At 46.8% G+C, this 8923-nt stretch overlaps 1 pseudogene; it reads right to left on the bottom strand.

The window, feature by feature from the left end:
* Positions 1–1489: 1489 nt before the first annotated feature.
* Positions 1490–1827, bottom strand: LOC123586612 (annotated as a pseudogene).
* Between the last annotated feature and the right edge of the window lie 7096 nt (positions 1828–8923).

Here is an 8923-nt window from a genome sequence, read left to right as displayed (position 1 = left end):
GACGTCTGGGTCAGGGTGGGGAAAGGTAGCGGAAGGTAAGGCTGGGGACAAACCAGACGGATTTTGTGCTGAGGCACCAATAATCTTCCCATCGTACTTTCTTCTTTGAAGGAAAGTCATACAACCTTAACTTTCTCTGCTTCCTCTTTCTGTTCCCATACCTTCTGATTTTCATCTGTTCCTTCAAACACGTTGACCTGTTTTGCCATGGGAAATGCGTACTCTTGCCTAACCAAGAGAATAGAGGGCAGGAGAGAAAAATTGTGTGTGTGTGTGTGTGTGAGAAAGAGTGAGAGAGAGAGGAAACTGAGCAGAGAAGTATGAAGGATAAAGAAAAGAAGATGGAGAGAGAAACAGGACATCAAAGGTGTGATGAACAACAGACAGGGAAGAAGACAGAAGAGAGAGAGAAGGAGGAAGGGAGACAGAAATACACGCTTGAATGACAGAGACAGAGTGAGTGCAGGGGAGACAGAGACAGTCATTACCACTTAATGATTAATACAGGATTTAAATGAAATATTCATGAAAGGAAATTGGAGCTTTAGACAAATCCAAAGGCCCCTTCCCTGATCCCGCCTCCCCCTTCCTATGCGTGCTCTCTACTGGAGATATGCGCTCTCTGCTGTCATAACACGGAAACAACTGATGGCCATAACCGGGAAGGGTAGCTTTTTCCTTTGATGGTATTTGCCTCCATTAAAAACTTGTCTGCTGATCTGCCTGGGTGGCTCCTGAGCTTCTCTGCAAGGGTGAGACCCTTTAGAGAAGGCTTCTGGCACCTTGCAGGTGATCCAGACAGCTTCCCTTTCTTCTGAACTCCATCTGTGGTCAGGCTCCAAGAGTTTCCTGAGTCAAGGCCTTCCTCTTCTGCGGGAGATAGCTGGAAACATCCTCGAGGATGGTGACTGCCCTGCATACAGCCCTGCAGAGCCCTGTGCTGGTAAGTAACAGAAACTCAATAAATCCACGTACACTGCCATTGGCCATCTCCCCAGCCCAATGCAAATAAGAAAATTGCCTCATCACTCTGAGCCACTGTGTTCTCATCTCTGGGTGTAGACGAATACCTGTCCTGCTGGGTAGTGTTACCCATGGACGCTGTCAGGAAGGAGGTGAGGGTGCTCTCCAAGGGCTTGGCGTAGGATGGATGATTTGATTTCCCCATTCACTGCCTCCCTCCCTCCCTATCAGCAGGGAATGAAACTCAGACCCCTACTACGTCTTGCTCCCTGAGGAGTGATACTAAAGCCCGTTATTGGTAATTGGGTTCCTTTACTGTTCGTGCCCCACAGTCGGGGATGCACTAGGGAGGTTTGACCTGGGGAGGTTGGGTGGGTTTGCTGATTCTCACACCCCTCCCCCACATCAACCTGCCTGGGGAACGTACTGTTTCCACACTAAGTTATGTACAGGTGAAATTTCTTCTTTTGCCTGTTTTTCTTCCCCTTTCTTTCTTTCTTTCTTTCTTTTTTTTTTTTTTTTTTAAGAATTTTTAAAATTTTAATACAGTTCCAATTAGTGTGCCGGGTTCATTTCAGCTCCTTTACTGCCAAACCTGGGGCCAGGGACCGCTTCAGTTTCTCTGCCTTCTCTTTGTCTGTGATGACCGAAGTGGAAAGGTATCTGCTGCATCGGACTTTAAGCTTCGCATTATCCTTATTTTTCCTTGGTCTTGACGGACTTGGCATCCTTTCGCCTGGTCGTGAGCAGAAAGTCCTTGATTTCTTCAATTTTTTGCGAGGCATGGTTACGAGGGGCGCAGGCAAGCGTGTGATAGGCACCACCCAAGAGACACTCACCTGCCCGGTTTTTGAAGTGCCACATTTCCTCAGCTCGGGAGGAGCTGGGAGGTCAGTCCTTTTATTATAAAAATACCTTGAGCTGTCAATTTCCCATTATAACGGTCTTAGGTGGTCTCCTTCCCTTCTGACTTTCCTTATTTAGTCTCGGATGTCAGTTTCTTCATTTAAGGTGGAGATGATGATATTTATTTCCATGGGGCCAGATGAGGCTCAACGGAGGGCTTTCTGAAGGGTTCAACCTGTTCAGCCGTTGAATATGGTTGTGACAGTGTGTGTGCCATCTTGCTTTTGTCTGAAAGCTCTGGGAAGCTAGGCGACACCTCTGTCTTTTCATTTTGCCCTTGCAAAATGCCAGGTGGACAGAAGGTGCTCAGTTAGTGTTTTCCGAACAAATGCCTGACCTCGGGTCTTCAGAGGTTAATCTTCGTTGTCTCATACCTATTCTCATCACTATTTAAACATCTCTTACTAGAGCTCAGGGCTGCTGACATCCCCACTCCATCCCTTCACCCCACCATTCCCAGCACCCGTCTTGCATTCTGGGGTAGAGTTGATGGGTAGCTCTGCAGTTCAGAGTATACTCTGGGCCAGCCGACACTGGACCACAAGGACTGCAAGAGGCAAATACAACACAACTGGACTACTGCAGGCTGATTCAGCACAGATGAAATACCTGTGCTGCCCTCAGAAATAGGAGGCTTCCGGGGCGCCTGGGTGGTGCAGTCGGTTAAGCGTCCGACTTCAGCCAGGTCACGATCTCGCGGTCCGGGAGTTCGAGCCCCGCGTCAGGCTCTGGGCTGATGGCTCAGAGCCTGGAGCCTGTTTCCGATTCTGTGTCTCCCTCTCTCTCTGCCCCTCCCCCGTTCATGCTCTGTCTCTCTCTGTCCCAAAAATAAATAAACGTTGAAAAAAAAAGTTTAAAAAAAAAAAAGAAATAGGAGGCTTCTGTCCGGCTTCAGAGGAAAAAATAAGAGGTGATCCCCAAAGAACACAGTAGTCTAAAAGGGGCAACTGTATCTACAGGGAGATGGAAGGGGGACAGGCCAAGGATTGCTGGACAGTTCCACCTTTCTGGGCACAACCTCAGGTCACTCAAACAATATTGGGCCCGTGTTACAAATAGGAGGTGTACACATTTCCCATATCGTCTTGTTTATCTCACCTAACTCGGAGATATATTTCTGTTTACGAGACCGGGACAGGCCTGACCGTCTACGGGTGATCAGTAGAGTTGACTGATGATGACATGATGGCATGCAGGAGATATCTTGCAACGTCTTTTCTCTGTGGTCCTTAACACTCTCTGACACGCCCCCCATGTCCCTTATTTATCTTGCTTATTGCGTGTTTCTCTCCAACTCTGTACGCTTCGTGAGAACAGAGATGTGTATCTTTCTGTTTGTTTTTTAGTTTTGTGTTTTTCCCCCAGCTATACGCCCAGGCTCAGAGCACTGCCTGGCACATATTAAGCATGTCCTAATTATTATTTGCTTATTCAGTCAAACAACTAATTTCCTACCTAAGCAGTGCTTATTCCTTTACATAACACAAAACCAAACAAGAATATTTAAATGTATCTTTTTTTTTTTACTGATGGAAATGCCTTAGAATATATTACTCAATCCCCTGACTTCCTAAAAAGAGCTTAAACAATCGTAGGTGATGCTTTTGGTACGTTCACTTCGTAACAAGTGCTTTATTTGATTGATTCATTTAATCCTCATGGTAAGCTTTTTCTGTGGATGAGGGAAATGAAGCACAGAGAAGGTAAGTGATTTGCCCCAAATCACACAGTATTTAAATTCAGACCCAGCATTCGAACCCAGGCAGTATGGTCTGAGAGCCTGAGGGCTTAACCACCAGACTAGACTACCTCTGAATATGAGTTAGGGTGTTTGAAAAGAGTCAGCGTGTCCACGCCCCCTCTGAAAGCCAAATCTCCTATCACAGCGACTCCCCAAAGGGATCCTGAGATGGGAGTGCCTTTTTGCCACACAGACCGTAGAGTAGTGTAATTTTCTGATGTTCCTTCTTTTTCATCATTAGCTGTTACTGGGTGATGTCGTCAGGACTTTTCTAAGAAGTCCAGCTGTGATGATGCTTCTGTTTTGCTAAATCTGAGAGGAAACCAGATGGTGAGGAGCCTGTTTTATGCTCCAAGGGGTTTAACCTACGAATGTCTTCTCCGCAGCCTTTGAGGACAGGGGTGTCCTGTGTCTGGAGGCTAGTAACCCCATCGAGCGCTGATGTCTGTGTTGCTCACGGCCCTTTATCCTGCAGCTGTGATTGTGTCGATGTGTACTTGGTTCACATTCACTGTGGGTGTGTGGGTGTGTGGGTGTGTGGGTGTGTGGGTGTGTGTGTCTTTGTGTCTTAACCGGCATTGCTTTTCTATTCTCATCGTGTTCCAAAAGGGAAGTGATAGCTCAAGGCAAATCAATGTGACGCCTGCATCTTATTTATGAGGCACAAAGCCCTCCCCTTCGCCCTTGGTGACCTAGAGGAAACTTTTCATCTTGGAACCTTGTCATGTCCTAGGAATGCTGTAGGTAGGACTTGTTCTGTACTGAAGCCGTAATACAGGCCCTGAAGTACTCACGGAGTTTGTTGGCACGAATTAAAGAGCAACGCTCCTGAGCTCTGTGACAGCCAAAAAGCGTTTGCCCTTGCCCCTGAGTTTATGGCTGGGGGTGGAAGAAGCTTGTCATCTACATAGGCTACGCAAGTTTCTATGGACCAGCTCACTGCCTCGACCTTATAAAGGCCATTTGCCAACCCAGGAGTAAAGCACTTACAACAGTATTTGTTAAGATCTAGGTCACAACAGATAGAAGTCCACTTCTTTCCTAAGCTTATTTTTTTTTTTCTTCTGAAATAAACATTGACAAGTATGGCAAAAAATTCAGTGATCATCGATGTCTTTGTTAGTCAGAATCAGAGATCGGTCCTACAGGTAACACGTTAACCACATTTCACACTGGGTACAGTACTAAGTGCTTTATTGGGTGAACTCCTTTAACCCTTACAGTATAAACGCAGAGCACGGATACAAAGGATGTGGAAAGCGTTTAAGACCAACTTCTTCCTTACTCGTTATCAGGGAGGCCAGCCTCGGGGAAATCTGTAAGTATTCTGGCTGAGGAGGAGTCTCACTCCCGATTCCCACTTTCAAACGTCTAGTTCATCCAATACTGCCTCCTCCATGAAGTCGTTCTGACTTCCCCTAAAACATGGGATTTTTCTCTCCCTCCTCATTTACATCCCTCATTGACAACCTGGCTGTACTTTTGTCTGGCTCTGATCCTTTTTTGCCAGGCACCGTGTTTCTCTGAGGGTGTGGGATGGGCTCTAAGCAAGGGATTTGGAGTCAAAAGACATCTGTTTGACTTTTCCCAGGCTCCCTGGGTGAGTGCTACTAATCGTGGCATTATCTTCCCTCGGGGAACTTCTGAGACCTAGTGAAATAACACATAGATAGTGCTTTGCTAACTGGAAGCCTAGGTTACAGCCTGTGTTACTATGACCAGTGCGTAAATACACCGACAGGAATGCTGGCCTGAGCCATCTCTGTGTGTTCTCTGACACCCTGAGCACTGCCTGGGAGCCAGCAGACTTGCCTGATGTCTTATCAAAGGGATATTTTTAGGAGACAACCAAACGCCTTCTTTGCAGCCAGTCACACGAAATATCTCAAGAGCACCTTCCCCCAGACCCAGAAGCGGGCTGAACAGCCCTTAGCTGGGGCTGGATTCTTTAAGGCCAACGAGGCACCATGCATCCTCTCGCTAGCCGAGAGGAGGAAAGACTCCTGGAGGCACTTTGTCAGTAAAGGGGAAACTACCCTTTAACCGTATCACGCTAATGCGGCCAAATCCTTCATCGTGAGGTCAGAAGACAAAGTGAGAGATGCAAGTGGTGTGCCCTGCGTGGGGCAGAACGATAGCCTTCAAGTTTGATCCCCGAATGCAGACGTGCTAGGCCGTTCTGCACTTCTGGAAGGGAGGCTGTATTTGTGAAGTGATGGAACAATTTCCATGGCAACAGACTGTCTGGTGTCAGAAGAACCGACATGAAAGCTCCACGTGCCAAGTCTGTATTTATGTGATGCTTATCTCCCTGTCTCCTACAACGCAGAGAGGGCTTGATCTCTCAGCAGACATCTTTTTCCATCCAAACGATGCCCATGTAAAAATCATGCCATTTCTCTCAGACTTCCACATCGAAAGGTTGAGTGTACTATTTTTGTCTTGTAAAATTTTTGGTAGCCTGAATGGAGCTGTCAGGGTCTTTGTAAACAGATCTGGCTGGACCCTCAGAAGGTGACCCTGGGGTGATGGGGGGGGGCAGCTAGGACCAGAGTCTTGGTCTCCTAGAGAATGTGGCATTGCTCTCTGCCCACCACCTTGCTGCAGGATGTTGGGAGTGGAGGAGTGTAGTCAGAGGACCAGGATGGACCCTGAATCCAGAAGCCTGGCCAGGCAGGGTGGGACTGAGCCGGGAGGCTGCTCCCTGCTGCTGTAGGCATCTTCCTGTAATTGACAACCGCCTCGGAGAAACTCTGCTTTTATACCTGGGTCCTAATCTCTGATGCTTCCCAACACGTTCTCACCTAATCTGTGCACTGGAGACCTCAAACCAGAGACTTCACTCTTGGCTCCTTTCCTGACCTCAGGCTTCTCCACAAACCACAAAGCCCTATATTGTTGCTCCTTAGGACTTAACCCTTCCTCACCCATATCCATCTTCCCAAACCGTAGGCCACGTACATCAGGAGAAGCCCAACTACCCTTGTCTTGCTCTGTACCCCAAAGACTGGGTGTTAAGTAGTATCCAAAAGGGAGGTACCTTCTATCATTGCTGGTCAGCAAGATGCTCGCGGGGAGCGGGTAGATAAACATTTTAAATGCTTAGTACTGATTAAACTGTTCTCAACTGGCCGGTGGTAATGGTCACACATATCTAAGAATATGTTAAAAGCCATTCAGTTGTACACCTTCGATGGGCGAATTGTATGGCACGTGAATCGCATTCCCATAAAGCCATTTTAAAAAGTGAAGTGGTAGGAAAGAATACAGTCTCATAAAACTAGCGAGGTCAAAGCTTAAAAAGAAACGTATTTAGATTAAAGCTGATTTAGAGAACCAATATGGTATACGTCGTAGAACAGGTGGTATGTAGGTATGGTAATGAAAGTTTTGGGAAAAGTCTCCCCTCTGGTAAATCTTTCGTATAGTCCTGGTTAGAGTGTGTGTCATATCCAAGTGTTCTGTACATTGTGGACCCACCCTTTGAAAGTCAAGTATCATATCCTGACCCTGAAAATATCCTCTGGGGGCAAAATCACTCCCATTTGAGAGCCACTGCTCTAAGTCAATAATCATTGAGCACTTGATAGATATTTATGGTCACCTTTGATGAGCCAGGCACTATCCTAGGCGGTGGGGACAGAGCAGTGACCAAGATGGCCAAAGTTCCTGCTTGAAAGAACTTTATATTCTAATGAGGGGGATAGAAACCAAGTGAGCAAATTCATAAGCATGCCTATTCAGATAAACACTAAGAAAAAAGTCAGACAAGGTGGTGGAATTGAGAGTGGTTGGTGGTCAAAGACAGCCTTTCCGAGGAGGTAACATGCAAGAGAGATGTGAGAGTCAAGGACGGGCCATTCATAGGAAAGGGGCTGCCTCGTAAAGCAGAGAGGCTGCTGGAAGGAGAGCCCCAAAGGAGGGAATGAGGTTGGTGAGTTTGGGGAGCAGAAAGGAGGTCAGTGTGACAGAACCTAGGGAAAGAGGACATGTTAGGCTTTCAGAGTCCAGGGCAAGATGCTTAGGTTCTGTTCTGAGGGAGATGGGAAGCTGCCTGGGGGGGGGCGGGGCTTTAAGTTGACGTGGAGTAATTTATGCTTTTACAAGTTCATTCATTCAGGCTGCTGGATGCAAATGGTCTATAAGGGTGCACAGAGGGAAGAGTAAAATCAGTGAGGGGACAGCAGCTGTCATCTAGGGAAGACTGAGGAGGTGCCGAACTAGGACAGTGGTAGTGGAAACGAGAGCAGTAAAGACAGATGGTAGTGACTGAGGGAGGGTAATCCTAGTTGTCATAGAAAAGATGAGTGAATGCCCGGAGAGAGCACGAGAGCCAGAAAAAGAGAGACGTTGGGTTTCTCCCTGAAATTAGGAGTCCATTGGTCTGAACTTGGCCGGGGTTTATTGAGAGGAGAAACATGACTGGCTAATCAAATTAACTCCATTCTCTTAAGATTTTCCAGCCTGTGGTTCAAGTTGGGTTTCTTTCATGGAAAGACCATTGTTTTTTTCCTATAAAGAGGGTTAATAGACTGTAACACCCGCTTAATTATAACCTGCTTCCTTGACCACTTTCTTTGGTTTAATATTTACTCAGCTTAGCATTTATCATGGATCTCAGCATAGGGTGAGGTCACTGAAAAAACTCCTTGAATGCAAACCTTCAGTAGTTCGAAAACTGCATTAAAAATAGGCCAGTCTTTCATAACATATCTTGAGGGGGGAAAAAGCAAAACAGAACAAAAGCAGAGTCTTGAAGCCTTCTTGGGTCTCTGATTATTGCTTCGTTTCAAGTTTTGTGAAATTGATAGTATTAATAACAGCAGCGTAATAACCACAACTACCATTTATTGAGCACGTACTAAGCACCAGGCTGTCTGAATCATGTTAGGTTTAATCCCCATTACACCCCTACAGGTAGGTGTTACTGTCCTTACCTAACAGATGAGGCGAAAATGGCTCAGGAAGGTGATGTAATCGTGTCAAGACCACACAGCTGGTGTGTTAGCTTCCTAGGGCTTCCGTGACAAATTACCACAATCTGTATTTCCGCTCTGGATGCCAGAAGTCTGAAATCAGGGCTTGCCTCGAAGGCTCTAGGGAAGGATCCTTCCTTGGTGCCTCCAGATTCTGGGGGCTCTGGGTGCTCACTGGCTGTGGCCTGCTTAATTCTAGCCCCTGCCTCTGTTTTCACATGCCTTCTCCTCTTCCCCCTGTGTCTGCCCAATGGATGTCTCTTCGAGGGACACATGTCGTTGACTGTAAGGCCCATCCAGATAGTCCAGGATGATCTCAACTTGTGATATTTAAGAC

This window comes from Leopardus geoffroyi, chromosome C3 (assembly GCF_018350155.1).
Source record: "Leopardus geoffroyi isolate Oge1 chromosome C3, O.geoffroyi_Oge1_pat1.0, whole genome shotgun sequence".
NCBI classification, from domain to species: Eukaryota; Metazoa; Chordata; class Mammalia; order Carnivora; family Felidae; genus Leopardus; species Leopardus geoffroyi.
Note: the sequence above shows the minus strand (reverse complement) of the source record. Positions and strands in the feature narration are given on the sequence as shown.